A 17,629-nucleotide genomic window follows, 5' to 3' on the forward strand; every position below is an offset into this window, starting at 1 on the left:
AAGAGAGCTGTACTACAACAAAAAGAAGAATCTATCCATCCATCTATCTGTCCCACTAGACCAGAACTCTATTTTCTCATACCAGACATCTCTTTCTCACTAGACTAGAAATCTATTTCCTCATAACTCAAGAAATCAATTTTCTCATACGACCAGACATCTCTTTCTCACAAGAACAGAATTCTCTTTCCTCCTATAAGGAGTTGGAGTTTATTCTTAGCCATTCCAGATTCGTCATGAATTGACCCATCATGTTTTGGTTATATTGGTCATCTCTGCACCGTGTATTGTTACCAAACATTTGAGCATACAGTCTTTTCCTAACTCTCTGCGTACCTCCAGCAGAACATCTTGTTGGCCCTCACCAGCCTGTACCCAAGGCAGCAGGCTGCTTCACTGAAACCTCTCCACACTGCCAGAACCACCTCCCTCTGCAGTCCTTCTACTGCTCCTTCCAGCAGCGTTCCTCACAGTGAACCCCCAGATCCTCCTCTCCAGCCTCAGAGAACAGAGAGTCTACTGCTCCTTCCAGCAGAACCTCACAGTGAACCCCCAGATCCTCCTCTCCATCCTCCCAGAACCAGGACACTGCTTCGTCCAGCAGCGCTCCACACAGTGAACCACCAGATCCTCCTCTCCAGCCTCCCAGAACCGGGAGTCCTCTGTCCCCCTCCCTTCGTGGGGACCCCAGCTGCCGCTCAACAACATCTCCATTGTTTACGGCCTTGGCGTCACCACGGAGGAGCGAGCCCCCCACCGACCTCAGGACAGCTGGAAGCCCACCAATATTCTGCTGCAGACTCAAAACTCATCTGTTGAGGCTTCATCTTCATCCATGATGTAAGCCCAAAATATAATGCAAAATACATTTTTAAAAAGTTTCTCCATCTCTTGTAAATGGACTGCATTTATACAGTGCTTTTCTAACCAGTGGCCACTCAAAGCGCTTCACAATATTGCCTAACATTCACTCATTAATGCACGCATTCACACACCGATGGCTGTGTCAGCCATGCAAGGCGACAGCCAGCTCATCAGAAGCAGTCAGGGTGAGGTGCCTTGATCAAGGACACCTCGACACTCTAGCTAGTAGGAGCCAGGGATCGAACTAGCAACCTTCCAGTTACCAGCCAACCTGCTCTACCTCCTGAGACACATGCCGCCCACAATGGAGCACTTAAAGCAGTTTCCTTATTTGTGGATGTCGTCCGATTGTCCGTTGCTTTGGAAATGAATGATTAAAGGCCTGAATAATAATCGTTAGTCACTTGGTTTGACTTTGGGCTTTAGGACCCAATATGCCTTTTAAGACGGTGGGAGCTGGATGAGAGGAGTGGAATGGGATCCCTCTCCAGGTAAACTGTTAGCTCTGTTAGGCCTGCTGGGTATATAGGGCAGAGACAGCAGCTGGCGGCTCCCTCCTGACCTCCAACATCTGGACACACACGCACGCACGTCTCCGTGCACAGACACACACACCTCATGCTACTTACACATCCATTAGAGGACTGAGAGGTGTGTGTGTGTGTGTGTGTGTGTGTGTGTGTGTGTGTGTGTGTGTGTGTGTGTATGCGTGTGTGCGTGTGTGTGTGTGGATGCCAACTAGCCTGGGCAAGCTGGCGGTAGTACGTTGTAAATCCTCACACCCCTAGCCTTAAGAACGCTTCTAGCCACTGAGTTAGAAGCCTGGGCTTTTAGCTCAGTGGTTAGAGCGTTCGACTCCCATGCCGGTAGTGTTGTAGTTCAAGAGGTGGCAGGTTCGAGACCCGCGAGCAGTCGAACCGGCCTCTGCTACATGTGTCAAAGACAGAGGGAGTCAATCAGAGGCCAGCAGGTGCAGAACGGAACCCAGAGTATTCTAGAAGCTCCTCTTCAAACCACAGGGAAGTGTTTGTTCTTCAAAGACCCCACAGAACACAAGCTCCTCCTCCTCCTCCTCCATGTGTGTGCATGCGTGGTAACTGAGCTAAGCAGGGCCCACGTGATCGATACTGGGAAGACACGACGCTCCTAATACCACAGAACACCAACATTCATTCTCAACTCACACTCATCAGGGAATACAGGCAAATACAGGATGTATTCTGGTCCAATTGAAGAAACGGTACAAGTGTATAGGACATAAAGTAAAGACACACACAGAGAGGAGTAGGAGGAAGCAGAGTAGGAGTAGAAGGAAATAAGGAGGAGGAAGATCGGGAGGAGAAGGAGGAGGAAGACTGGGACGAGGAGGAGGAGTAGCCAAAAGAGGAGCAAGAGAAACAAAAAGGTGGAGGAGCAGGAGGAGGAGCAGCATGTGCTGGGCCTGGCACGGAGGAGCTGAGCACACAGCAATGCCTTGGGCAGAAGGAAACGGTGACGACAGCCATCTCTGCACCCCCCTGCTGTCTATGCAGTCCGGCAGAACAACAGCCCCCATATGCCAAGTCCAGCCGGATCACGCAGGACTTTTGTTTTGAAGTTGTGAAAATAATGACGTGTTCTTTTTATTTTCGTTTTTTTGCTGGATTGCTTTCACCACCTGCTTACTTGGACCGAGGACGAAATGGGACACATGCAGATATATCCTCTGAACAACTCACTGATATATGGATATTTCCACATACTACACACACACACACACACCATAATGAGAGAGAAAGTGTGTCAAATTCCAGTATCTCCAGTGAGTGCACATTGACTTTATTTTTTTCATGATTCATGGGTCTCTTGGTGGGGGACGCTGGGGAAGTCACAAGTTTGACAGAGGACATTCACTCACACACACACACACACACACACACACACACACACACACACACTTTTCACCATCCAACCTTGTACAAACACACAACCCTGTACAAACAACAATCTAAATACAACAAAGCCAAAGTAAGCTCAGCCAAGCAAAACAAACTTGTATCCATGGTAATGTAATGTCGACAAGGGAAACTCAATGTATTGTGTTGTTTTTGGTTTTTAGCACTCACCACAGACCGTCGACAAAACAACAAAAAGACTGCCGGTACGAATAATAATACAAGGCTGCTGTACCAGTAACAGTGGACTCCAATAACCTTTGACCTATCCAGCAGAGCAACTCGCTACTCAACTGTCACTCTGCCTCAACTTCCTCTTTAACAGGAAGTTGAGGTGCAGCCACAACACAAGCAGGACATTAGCATTCCGCTAATCTCCGCCTCTTCCGTTAATTTGCCCTATGTCAACATGTGACTTGTGCTGTCCCAGTGTTGGCCAAGTAGTGTAATAAGTTACGTTACTCATTATATTACTATATTACTTTGGGAAAAGTGACAAACATGTTTAGCCAGATCCTTAGACAACTTTAGACTGAATCCGCTTTATTGGAACAATAAATAACCTTACAAGAAGGACTCAACAATCCACCAAACTGCAAACATCGCAGCTTCTCAAACCTGATGGTATACAGCGTATGAATATGTATAAAAAAACTAAAACAAAGCTACAGTCTCTCCCGACTTTTGAACTAATATGTTTTTGCATATTCACTCAAAAGAGCAGCAAGGCATTTTTTAATGGTTTTAAAAAACATAAAACGTTGCATAACACCACATTAGGCAGATATCGTGTCCAGCTTCTTGTTTAATCTCTGCCCTGAGACATTAAGTTAGTTCCTAATGTTCGGCAGAGAAACAATGATTGCATCTAATCAGCAAAAGCTTCTCAAACCTCTCATCAGACTGTTGCTGTGGGGGTGAGCACCAAACTTCCCAAACTGAAGAGCTGCTCCACAGGTGTGCATGAGTCTTTGCCATCCAGTACAACAGAACAGAACGTGATACTACTCCCATACAGCCTTGGTGTCTGCACTGGAAGTATTCTTAACATCAGGGGGGAATTGTATGCGATGCACACCTGTAGCGTATGCAACGTGATGCACACCCCTGAACCTGACCATCAGTGTCAGTGGAGGACAGGGCTTCTGTGAGATCGGTAAAAGTCTTCCTCCTGTTCAGAATCAGACTCTGAATCGACAGGCTGATATATTTTAAATAACTTTGCAAAATTGGATGCATTGTCCATCAAGGTAGACACAACTTTGTCCATTTGATGAATTAACTGGCTCTACCACGGCTCCAATAACATCAAATGTGTGCCTTCCCCTGATTCTTTCACATGCTAACCTTGTTGCACTCAGACGCTGAACTGCTAATCCAATGAACTGTTGAAAACTTTTGCTGTTAGCTGTTCAAAAGTCAGCTGTGGCGGAAACAAAGACTACCTCTCCGAGTGTGGCCTTTAAATCGGATTCCATCACTGCATAATCACCCTCCCTGTCTCTCGCGTACGACTTTCTCGGTGGCAGTTTGACGTTGCCCTTGGTGGGTATTTTCTCTATGGTGCATCAGAATGAGGGTGAGTCAACTGTGAAACTAGGCAACATCTCCTCTACAAGGTACTCAGCATCAGCGGCTGTGCTTTCCCTTCGACAAGTTTCAAATGGCTGTTCTGCCGTATCAGATGCTTCAATAAATTCTGAAAAAAATACATAACAATACAATGTATATTGTGTTCTTTGGGGTTGAAAGCGTTTCGCTGCCTGCACAAAGTTTACAACAGACGACAATGTTCTTTGCATCTTTATTTAAAATACTGAGAAGTCTTCCAGCTGTTGAAACTATGCCGCTCTACTTCGTCCTCAATCCTTTGCTAGGAGTCGATCTGACCTGCCCTTGTGCGCGTACACGTCATCATAAGACTACCAAGCACAAAAACAAGCACGTGGCAACGCAGTGTTACTTGGATTATTAACTGTAATATAATAACTGTAATAAATATATTAAACTATTCCTTACTGTGGAAAGTAATAATATTAGTTACTGCCCAACAATGGTCCTGTACATATGATACAGAGAAGTTATGCAGCATCTTCAATAAACTCAAGACATGATTGTATGCATTGATTATACATATTGTTTGTAAATGTACACAGAAATGTAGACGTAGCTCCTGCATTACACGGTAAATCTGTTGTATTTTTCTATTTACATCCATGGGATGTTCAGTCGACCATATACTGTAGCTGTTAATATATTTTTGTATCTGCTCCTTGACCGCTGAGCAATCTTTACATAAATAAAAGTTAAGTAAATCACATTTTAAATCATACTCCTTTCACCAATGGTCTGTTCATCTAGAAGTACCCGTGGTACGGTGCGTGATTGGTTCTTCTCGACGTCAATCAAGACCCCTTCCTGACGTAGGCGGTTCTCGACCCAGGTAGTCAACACTGCGTCCCAGACGCTTCGTAAGAAAAGGCCTTCTCCGCCAGACTAGCATATGGCCAGCCTTGTTTACACCTGGAAGGGCTTCTCCTGCTTCTGAGGGGAGAGAGGATAGCCCAGGTGTGTTCTATAAAAAGCCTAGCTGGCGGCTCAGCGCAGCCGTTTCAGTCTGCTCCGGTTCCCAGTGCTTCGTATTCTGCCCACACACGACTGAGCCATCGCTGGGAGGGGAAGCTGGCGCTAGCTGATATCGACACGCCCCTTCTGCCTGCCGTTTCACGGCCCGCTCACCGTTCAAACACTGCGATCTTTAGAAGAATGAATCAGAAGCTGATACTGCCTCTTTGTGCTCTCGAGGTCAGGGTTGTCTATGCGTGGGAAACGCTTTATTTTAATTGCGCTGGGGGGTTTTCAATGAATTCAAAAGAAAGTAAAGAAACTATTGCGATAACATTCGATAAGGAACTGAAGTTTCAAAATATATTGTGATGTGAAATCACAGAACAGGATAGAATAGCCTGATAGTACCTTTGATGGCAGAGCCTAGGGGGCTCTGCTGGGCTCCTGCGACCACAGCACACAGGCTGGTGTTGATGCAACACCAGTGTGTGTGTGTGTGTGTGTGTGTGTGGTGAGGGCAGGTTTCACCTGTGCACAATGATTGCTCAATGCATCACAGGTGTGCAGCCTCACCTCACAGCCTCAGAGTCCAATCAGTCATCAATCAGAGTGCTTTTTACATTCCATAATCACTATCTGCCTAGGCATTTTTGACGCTAAATACAAGATGAACCTTCAAATATGACATAGGCAATTATTTTTATTTTTTATATATTATATTTTAAGGGGCTAAAGATATGCTAGCCCTCCCTGCGTTCCTTCAGAAGGTTACCCATACAGAGCTGATCCCTCGTGGTGGGGGTGTGGTCTGTCCTGTACGATGAAACAACGAATGAAAGCCTCTGTGACACATGTCCACCACCACCACCAGCAGTACCACCACCGCCACCAGTACCCCCCCACCCCCACCAGCGTCCCTTCTAATTAAACAGACCTCTGTTAACCTTGAGCTCTCGTTCTCCCTTTCTTCTCTTTGCATGTTTCCCTGTAATTGGACATCTTTTTCCTCAAGGTCACCTGTCCGCCTGATGCGCGACCGTGAGACGGAGCTGGAGGGAACATGCTCGCCAACGTGACGCTACTTAATAAGCGGTGACGCTCAGGGCGGGAAACAGACAAGAGACTATAATGACTCACGATGGCAAAGGGAAAGCAGCCATAGAATAACCCACGCTGGCTGCGTCCTTCATGACGGCGTTCGTTCTGGGCGCCTCGTCCAACCCCAGGCTCCCCCTGACCAGTAAACAAACCAGTGTTTGTTTTTGAACCGCTGGGCCAGTAAAGGTCTTCCTCCCAGGGTCAGTTCAGGTTTCAGGCGATGGTGACCCCATCCTCCGTCCTCTATCGGTGAAATGTATGACTAATGTAAAGTCTGCTCAATGACGCCACACCTTGACGTAAATCGTATCCACATTGCTTATTCTACTCTTTTCTTACTCTTTTCTACTCTTTTGTAAATTTTCAGTATATATTTGTTTTCAGTTTTAACATTGTTTCTAATTTGCTCTCTTTTTATCTTCTACTGCTCTCCTGTAGTTTCTGCGGTGACTTGGGAATTATTCCTATTTTTTTAAAACTTATCTTGGAACCAGTGCCTCCTCCATCGTGCCAGTGAGCCTCAGGCTGGGGAAGGTGGTCTGTAATGGGCTGGAGATCTGGGAGCCCGGCCAGTAGTGCCGGTGGTGGAGCTCCTATTGTTCCAGGAGGAGGTCCTGCAGTCTGTAAATTGGTGATTCTTTATTGGGCTGCACTGGGCTCCTCTGTGTCTGTTTCACACAAACACCCAGCAGGGAGATGATGCTCTGCTGGTGGCACGTGGAGGCGGAGGGGTGGAGGAGTGGGGAGGTGGGGAGGAAGGGAAGGTGGAGGTGTAGATGGAGTGTTTGGGAGGGCAGGTGGAGATGGAGAGGTGGAGTGGGGAGGTGGGGAGGAGAGGTGGAGATGGGTCGCTGGAGAGGAAGGTGGAGATGGAGAGGTGGACAGATAGAAGTAGAGCGCTGAGGGCTGGCGAGGACGAGCAGTGGAGGCATGGAGAGCAGAGAAGCAGAAGGAACAGAAGAGAACGGATCAATAAATCGATCGATAGACCAGAAGCCTTGAGGTGATATTGCAGAGCTCAGATCAGGTTCAAGTTCAAGCTCAGCTCCTCCTGCTGCTCAATCCCTGAAAAAAAATAAAACCTGGCTTCACTGCTGAACCATCACTATACTTTTAGACTGTTCAACAACCTGTGTTTGGAGTAGTATTAACCACTATTAACCAATTCCCTTACTAAAAAACAACATGTTTAAGTTACACAAGGAATCACATTTCAAAAAGCCTTTTTATGATTCTCTCTGCCAGTCGAAACCAGAAATGTATATCAACAAACCACAGCCTTTGCTGTCAGAAATTTCACATTATATAGAAAAAGATTAAATCTTTAATTTGATGTCTACAGATGCTTTCAACACACAACAACATTCAAAACAACTTCTATGCAAAGCGACTCTCAGGAGCAGGTAGGGGTTGGCGTCTTCCTTGAAAAGCCTCTTCTGCAAAGATCTCCATGGTGACATTTTATTTTCCAAATTCATAAGCAGATGGAGGGGGAGAAAAGAAGCAGTTGGTTTCATCAAACAAAAGTCATCCTAGTTGCGGAGCTTCAGATCCAGAAGGAACATTAGGGGCTTTTAAGGGTAAATATAGAGCCTCTGCTTGGCATGTCTGCCAAGCGCTAGCATAGACGCACTATGGATAAGTGTACCGCTGCTCTGCCCGCTCCCCAGAGACCCTATACTGTAGCTTTTAGTATCTGGCTAAGCGAAGAAGAAACAAAAATAAAGTCAACCCCAAACTTTTTTGTCTGTGATGTTTGGGTGACGACCTCACCCCACCTCCCTGAGGGGCCGGGGTCCCCAGCCGAGCTGCCCGCCGGGCCCCTGGATGTATGGGGGTAAACAAAGAGCAGGGAAACAACACAGACTGAGGGGACTCTAACTAATTAGATCAGGTCTCAATGTTTACACGCGGCCCGCGCCGCACCGAATCATGTTTACGACAGAATCGTGGAGTGAGCTCATGAGAAGTATCAAACCCCACGCCGGGAGCACACTCAGACAGCCGTGAACAAAGAGGGCCCCGGAAGATGGGAGAGAGAGAACGCCTGCTACTGCTGGGGAGATGGAAGCAGAGACGAGAGGCGAGGGGGAGACAGGGGATACAAATGGAGAGGGAGAGGGACAGGAAGTGAGAGAGAGAGAGAGCAGGTGCTTTGGCAATGTGAATGTATGTTTTCCATGGCAATGAAGCCCTTTGAATATTGAATGTCGAGAGAGAGAGAGAGAGAGAGAGAGCGAGCGTGAGAGAAGGGAAGGGAAGAGTGTAATTTGGAGAGAGCTGGAGAGACAGACAGTTGAGACAGCGAGATAGAGAGAGAAACTGACTGATACGGATAGAGATAAAGCAATACAGTTGGACAAGAGGAGAAAGGAGTGATAGAGGATGGGGAGACAGACAGGGAGGAGATGAGGGAAGTGATACAGGAAGAGAAGAGAAGAGATGGTGCACAGACGAGTAGTATGGACAGAGTGAGAGAGAGCAATAGAGGGATGAGTGATAGAGGAAAGAGAGCAACAGGACTATGTACAGAGGGAGAGCAAGGGTGATAGAGAGGTGAGTGATAGAGAACAGAGAGAGAGAGAGACAGTGACGAGAGCAGAGGGATGGGAGTGAGCTATAGACTGGGGGAATGGAGAGAGAAAAAGAACGAGTGATTAAGAGCAGCCAGCGCTTCAGATGAGCTCCACTGAGCAGGTGCAATGTACGTTTTTCATTTCTGTTCAACACACTCCCCTCCCCATCCACCCCCTACCCCCTACCCCCTGTCGCCGCGATCGATGGCCAGAGATTAGTGAGCATGCCTGGGGTATAGAGACCATTATCACACCGGGCTCCCCATCGATTGGCCCCGCTGGTGACCAAGGTCCTCTGATGGTTGAATAGTTGATCCCAGTAATCACCAGTAACTCACCAGTAACTCAGGTCAGATCGGTCCTGGAGATGGAAGTCATTAGGCGGGAGTACTGCTTGGTGGGCTCTTTTCATTATTCCCTTTCCCTATGTTGTGTTTCCAGATGATCGCTCTCTGTTTGCCTGACATGCGGTAGCTCTTGTTATTCTAGTCTGGCCATGATCCAAAGATCATGATTGACAGGTTAAATCTCTTAATTAGGATCCGCTGTGAAAAGTTGCCAGAGGGTGTAAAAGACCTGAGCGGATTTAAAATTAGATTAAATAATAATAATTAAAATAAATAGAACTCTGAATGTTTGAAAGACCTCGGAACTTGTCCGATAACACAGCTACAAAACATGGGATAGAAAACACACTGTGTTGCTCTGGAAGTTTTGGTGGGTGTTAGCGTTACGCCCGTATTCCACCGGGGACGTAAGCGCCGCGGAACGGCTGTGTCGCGGAACGGCTGCGTCCTGTGCCCTGCGTCAATCCCCACCGGGCGTGTAACGGCAGCGCGCGCTGCCTTGCGAGCCAGCCGTATTCATGCGAGATCACGAGATCACGCGATAATCCTGAACGTTTTAACTGTGTGGATAAAGGAAATCCTTTCTCACATTGTCTTTATAAAAAGGATGATTGATTTCGTAAATTATTTTATGTTGCTCCACTTAGATAATAAGTCTCTCGTCGTCCATGTTGCCGACCCTCTGAGACCCTTTGATTGATTGACTGCTGACCTGGTGCCACCGGTCATGACATAATGTTGATGTGAAGTTGTATAGGCTACATGAGCGGAGTATTGTGTTTTATTTTGAAAATTGACCGGATGCTCTATGGCTTTTATTATTTCACTTCCTGCCCGGCTCGATCTGCTCTGTGGAAATTGACGCGGTTCAGCAGCGGCTCGCGTCAAAATAGAAGTGCTGCGTAAAGATAGCGCTGCGGCGCGGTGCGCCGCTCCTGGGACGCTGCTGAGACGCGCCGCAGCGCGCCCGGTGGGGATGGTTTCATTGATTAGAGTGGCAGCGATCAGCAGCGGTGACCGCGGCGCAGCCGTTCCGCGGCGCTTACGTCCCCGGTGGAATCTAGGCGTTAGTGTTGAATCAACCATAGCGTCCAGGTCATCATAACATTACACACCTAGGGCGACATGGCCCACATACGGCCCCAAGGTTGGACCCGGCCCCTGGACCATCGTGATCCGGCCCGCAACGCAGTGGTTTACATGGTTACATGGTTTACCTTTAGGGCATTTTGAAGATGCTTTTATCCAAAGTGTCTTACAACCATTCACAGCGATGGTGTCAACCATGCAAGGTGACAACCAGCTGGTCTGGAGTCAGGTTTAGGCGTCTCGCTCAGGGACACCTTGACACTCAGCTAGGAGCAGCCGGCAATCAAACTAGCAACCTTATGGGTACTAAGGTAACTCAACATCTACCTCGCTCTACCTCCTGAGCTCAGCCGACCCGAAGATTCCCCTTTTTCAAAACCAAGCACACTTACGTACGTGGTAGGATGTCGTTCTGGGACGCTTGGCTGTCCCAGGACCACACAAATCACCTCCTGGTGCCTTCAGAGATTCATCATATGAAGGATGGGAACTCTGGCACTGCACCAGTAACCATAAACACATTAACGCTTAGTGTACACTGTCAATACTGTCACAATAACAGTATGGTGTAAATATAGAGTCAAATACAATTTATGATACACCTCAGCTACACTGTATATATTGTAACATCCACTATACTGTAAGTATAGGTGTCTGCACTAATGGCCTAATGACTAATGGCTGATATATGTGTATCCTGCAGGTATTGTATAAATACTGTAATATACCATATACCGTATACACTCATGGTTTCCTCCCTCTAATTCCCCCTTCCTCCCTCTAATGATAGCTCGGTTTGCTCTTCAAAATTGAATCAAATAGAATAATTGGCTGGCTTTCGTGTGCAGGTGGCATTTCCGAAACAAACAGACATTGGAAAAGCTGTCATTTAAGTCTAGCGTAGGAAGTCCACCTGCAAATGAGAACACATCAGCAACTCTGCGGTCCCCAAGGACAGAGTTATATAACTTGCGGTGAAAATAAATAATTAATAACTGCAGACAGAACACTTCTCTGCTCGTCCTAGTTCTTCCTGTAAGTCAAGCGCAGCATGCCAGGGTCACTAGGGAGACATTAGCTGAAAGCTGGGCTACTTCTGGCCTCTTCCAGCAGAAGGCTGGTCTAAATCTGCGCCTTGCTGGCTAGCTTAAAGATGTATTACATCCACACCCTTCGGGCAAAAAGTTCTGCTATATCTAACTGAATGCTGTGCACCATCTGTGTGCTGCTAGCTAAAAGTGGTGTTACATATGCATATCAAAATGCTATCAAAAAGATGAAAAGTCTACATGCAAAAAGCTTTGCTACATCTGCAGGCTACTAGTTAAAAGCTGTGCTAAGTCTACACGGCAAAAGCATTGCTACATCTGCTAGCTAAAAGTGGTGTTACATATGCATATCAAAATGCTATCAAAAAGATGTGCTAAGTCTACATGCAAAAAGCTTTGCTACATCTGCATGCTACTAGCTAAAAGCTGTGCTAAGTCTTCACACTGAAAGCTTTGCTGCACCTGCGTGCTACTAGTTAAAATCTATGCTTCAGCTGCATGGCGATGGGCTTTTTACGGGGATGGTCCTCTGCTGTCCCACCTGCTCTGGACATCGGGGTAAATCTAGTGCTTTATGGAGCAGTAGGAACAGAACAGGTCATAACCCTGGCTGCTCTCTCTCTGGCTTTAAAACAACCCTCATGATGAGGAAGTGGGGGTGGACGGTGTTTGCAGAAGAAAACACAGCAGCTAGCTAACGAGCCAACAGAAATACTTACATGACGACCGAAGGGAGCGGCATTCAATGAAGAACCTTGTTCTCCCTCGTTTTCTTGTGCCTTCCTCCAAGAATTGTTTGCGTAGGCTGCTGTTGTTGTTGTTGTCGAGCTAACAAGGTGAGGCTATAAAGTTTGTCAATGGCCCCTTTGAAGAGTTATTTGGGGACTGACTATCATTAACGGCTCCAAGAAATTTAATTGGAATGAGAAACAGTCAATACTATACCAAGAGGTGCTAAACAAGCCTTAGTCGTCAGAAATGATGAAAAAACGGATTTATATCACATGTCCATTGCCTGTGATTATCACCAGTGAACGCACCTTGACAACATATGGCTCACGTTGATAGAATCACTGTGTCTTAAACCTCCATTAATTAAATATTCATGTGTCATCCCGAAAGGTCCAGTTAGTTTAATCTATAATGCAAATACAATGGATGATGCATGGAGTGATGATATTACAATGTACTGTTACACTGTCACACCAGTGATGAGCAGTTTAAGGTTGGTTTAGGTTGGTTAAGGTGAATCTTCCTCAAGGACGTTTGGAGGTTAAGATGCAGCCATTGGGGATCAAACCCGGAACATTCCAGCTAGAACGCCCGAACCACTTAACTATTCAGCGTTAAACTAATCTATTCATGCTAGAAGCGGTTTATTCTGAATTCAAAGGCAAACATGTCAACGGCGTCCTCTGACGAGTCCCTCTGCCCACAGGTGCATGATGGCAGAAAGAACCCTTTCTCACCAATGAGAAGAGACCTTTGTGGGTTGGGGGAACAGACCATAATACTGACCCATGTTCTGAAGGCCTGCAACCCCAGAAATCGGGGAGACACCCTGACAGGTGGTGGAGAGGGAGAGGGGCCGAGCGGCAGAGAGACACATGGAGAGAGAGGAGAGGTGGATGAAATATTGAAGGCAAAACGAGGTCTATTTTTAGAGGGAGGGGGGGTCTGGTGTTTTATTGATGCTGTCTTGAGAAGCAGCACTCACCTCGCCTGAGAAGAGACACAGACCACACAGACACAGATCTGTGTGTGTGTGTGTGTGTGTGTGTGTGTGTGTGTGTGTGTGTGTGTGTGTGTGTGTGGGAGTGCATGTGTGGTTGTGTGCATGCGTGTGTGGTTGTGGGTGTGTGTGTGTGTGGTTGTGGGTGGGTGAGTGTGCGTATGTGTGTGTGTGTGTACTTAGTACATTGCTTGGTGCACCACTAAATAAAGAGAAGAACTAGGAAGAGGAGAATCTGCAATGGCTGATCATAGAAGATCCATGAAGCATTTAGAGAGAGAGAGAGAGAGAGAGAGAGAGAGAGAGAGGGGAGACATAGAGAGAGAGAGAGAGAGAGAGGGGGGGGGGGGGCGACAAAGAGAGAGAGAGAGAGTAATAAAGATAGAGAGCTCAGCATCCAGTGTTCAATGTTTTTGTTGCATCCCCCACACTGTACATATAATTATGTGTTAATGATCCTCATTATTCTTACAACTTTAGTTTCACACACACGCACAAACACACACACAAACACACACACACACACACACACACACACCTACACACACACACACACACACACACACACACACACACAAGGTGCGTGGTTGGTTGTGTGTGTGTTTACTTTAGAAACTGAAGTTGGAAGAATAATTTGTGTGGGCATGTATAAGTGTGTGTGTATGGATGCCAGTGGTTCACACACAACCAGCTGTTTATAGACAGATACTATAGGCAGCCAGGAATGAGAAATAAAGAGAGAGAGAGAGAGAGAGAGAGAGAGAGAGAGAGAGAAGAAGTGGGGGAGGAATAGAGGTTGAAGAGGGAGCGAAGCAGAGGATTAAGAGAGAGAGAAAGACTGAATGAATAACGGAATAATGAAAAACAACCTGTGTGTGTGTGTGTGTGTGTGTGTGTGTGTTAAACAAACAAATAATCAATACAGACCTGGCCTCCCTCTAGACCACCATCTGTGACATTTCATCATACTATATTATTACCCCTCCCCCCCCCACCCACCGACCATGCAGAGTCCAAGGCCTCCTGAGCCATAGCATGAGGGCCCACCCTGAGAGGGCGGAGGGGGAGAGAGGGGGGAGGAGGGGGAGGTGAGGAGGGGGAAGAGTAGGAGGAAAGGGATAGGACGAGAAGGAGTCGGAGGAGGAGGAGGAGGAGGAGGAGGAGGAGGAGGAGCAGGAATAGTACGAAGAGGAGGAGGAGGAGGAGGAAGAGGATGATGAGGAGGAGGATGAAGAGTAGGCGGAATAGTAGGAGGAGGAGAGGGGCTGGCCCTGAATCAGGTGGTCATTAATAAATCCACCCATGAAGACCACCGGATAAGCCCCGCCTGTGTGGCGCCCGGCTGCAGGAAGGCCTCCCAGCTCTCATGCTACGCCCTTGCTCCTGATTTGACGGAATGAATGCATGGCCGGGATTAACATCCTTCCAGTTAATCTTTTAAATCTGGATGAATGTAATGAGAGAATACTGGCTGTGTGCTTTTTTATAATCAATAAATGTATACATAATACATACATACAGTACATACATACATGTGTGACTGTATGTACTAAACAGGTTTCACAGGTACTGGGCTTGGTTTACGATGCAGAAGAGATGATCAATTGAGCATTTGGTTTTGGTTTTCCGATCGAGCCTGACGGTGTTCTTGGTGAATCCAATAGGAGAGGGAGTTATGTCTGGTTTTTAGCTAGATTCCTCCCTAATCAACATGCCTCTCAGTGCCCCATTTATACCTCCTAGGAGATAGGATTTCTGTTTATCAGAGTCGACCAAAGCTGCACATTTTTCCCTCCAAGTGGGTAAAAAACAGTTAATAAGTATGGATAGTTATACAGTTGCAAAAGTTATATACAAGACTTAGTTAGAAAACAAGGTTATCCCTTTGAAGAAACTTACAAGTAAGGCGTAAAATTTTTCAGAGAAAGAGAGAGAGAGAGAGAGAGAGAGAGAGAGAGAGAGAGAGAAAGTAACTTACAAGTGAAGTGAGGCATAGAATCTATGAGAACACACAATCAATATTGTGAAAGCTTCTTCAAAGTAAGCACAAGAAACAATAAGAACCTACAGCAACACAGGACTCTGAACACAAAGTGAGCACGTTTGCCTTCTGGGTTCCTAGCCACCTGGAAATCAGCTCAACACAATATTGCTTGTGCTTCAATGCTCCCTGAAGTAATACTTAAACTTACATTAATTCCTTCTCTGGGCTCCAGGAACCTTTAAGGTGGGACCATGTGTCATAAAAGGCCAATATGTACTTTATTCCAACTACAAAGATGAAGAAATATAGCCTTATTATAATATTATTATATATATATATATATATATATATATCTTTAACAGCATTAAATATAATATCATATAAAGAACTGTAGAACACTAGCACCAGCTGGTCTTTGTGTAGCTAGTTCGACTTGACTCACGGTCTCTCTGCAAGCAGAACAGAAGTCAAAGAAACTTTTCCTGCATGATTTCTGTTCACTGAACCTCAGCTTCCTACAGTTAGAGTCCAGCTCGTCAGCGAGGGGAACCTTAATTAAACTAAAAGTCAAAACGGGCCAGCACTCTGACTCAATCTGAGTCGGGTCAGAGGAAGACTGTAGGGATGTTTAGCCAAGTGTAAACGGACCTCGCTGAGCTCTCGTTCAGCATCTCCTGATTGTGGTTAATCAATAACGACTCCTACCCGCCCCGCCCGAGAACACTGATTGGCTAATAGGGAGCAGGTGGGCGGGAATTTGTTGACCTGCATCCAAACTTCCACAACTCACTCTCTCTCTCTCATCCAGGGATAGATAGAGAGAAGCATACATAAATAGATAAAGGTAGAAAGAGCTAGAGAGACAGATAGATTTAAGAAAGCTTTCAGAAAGCGGTTAAGAGAGAGATGGTTTTGTGTGTCAGAGATGAGCTGTAAAGGTAAAGGAGGAGATGCCCTGCGATGTCTCTCACCTCCCCTGTAGAAAGAGACGGCAGCGTGCTGCATTCTCCTCCTCCTGTCACTGCTGCAGCACGTGGAGGAGATGATCGTGTTTCCTCCTACACAGCACTCCCTCTGCCTCTCCCTCCGTCTCCCTCTCCTGTTCCTCTCCGTGTACCTCTCTCCTAGTTCACTCTCCCTCCCTCCCTCCCTCTCTCTCCTCCTTCACTCTCCTCTACCTGTGCCTCTCCAACTCCCTCTCCCCTTCCTCCTCCATCCTGCGCCCCCGAGTCCTCCTCCACCTCCCCTGAACTCCTCTCCTCCTCCCAGCTCACTACATATGGATGATCAGATACCAACAGATGTAGAGGCTGTGGTGACTCATCCAGAGACCATGTGGTTTACAGACAGCCTTCGGTGAGGAGGCTGATACCTGCCTCTGCCTCTAAATTAAGATAATATATACTTCCATACTCCTAACAGCATCATCATAACCTCCTGATCACAACCCTATAATCATAACATCCTTATCGTAACCTCATCATCAGAACCGTCTTCCTTTCAAACTTCAGACGCCTCGATCTCTTGAAATTGTTTTCAAACATACTTTTCAAACATGCTTACAACACCGTGCCAATCCAAACCATTTACTAAAACATGCTTACTATAGCATGCTAAGCCAAACATACTAATCAAAACATACAGATTAAAACATACTAATTAAAACATGCTAATCAGAACATGCTAACCAAACATGCTTAGCCAAACATACGACATGCTAACAACACCATGCCAAGCCAAACATTCTACTAAAACATGCTAACCAAAAAATGCTAAGCCAAACATTTTACTACTACCAAGAATAATAATCCAAACATACTATCCAAAACACGGCAAGCCAAGCATACTACTCAAACCCCAGAATCCCGCTCCCCAAAACAGATCTAAACACAGCAACTCAGACCCATGCAGAGCGCGGTGCTCAATAACAGCTTCCATTTAATTTTAACCTCGTTATTAATATCGCTGCTAATGAAAAACAACAGGACAACCGGGAGAGGTCAACATTCAGGCTCATTAGCTAATCTCCCGCGGTCAACGACCCTTAGCGCTCGCTACAAGGAGCTACGCTAAGCTAAGCAGCGGCTGGGGAGGGGGCGAGGTGATTGGGCAGCAGAAGTAATAACCAACATGTAAAACACGAGGCCGCTGGCATCGGAACTCTCTGTCTGTCGGAGAATACAGAGTGAGATTGAATATCCAATACCCAGGCCAGTCTGTGGGGGGGCGGGGGGGGGGGGCGGGGAATGTTTGATGTGTGATTCATAAAGACCCCCCCAGGCTCCGGGGCGGCGGTCCACAGCTTTTTTTATTACAAAACAAACGCCCCCAGAATGATGCGTCATGGTTTTATTAACGGCAGAAATGTTTGCTTCCAGCAGATCTGGA

This window comes from Micromesistius poutassou (genome assembly GCF_964030765.1).
Source record: "Micromesistius poutassou genome assembly, chromosome: 1".
In the NCBI taxonomy this organism is placed as follows: Eukaryota; Metazoa; Chordata; class Actinopteri; order Gadiformes; family Gadidae; genus Micromesistius; species Micromesistius poutassou.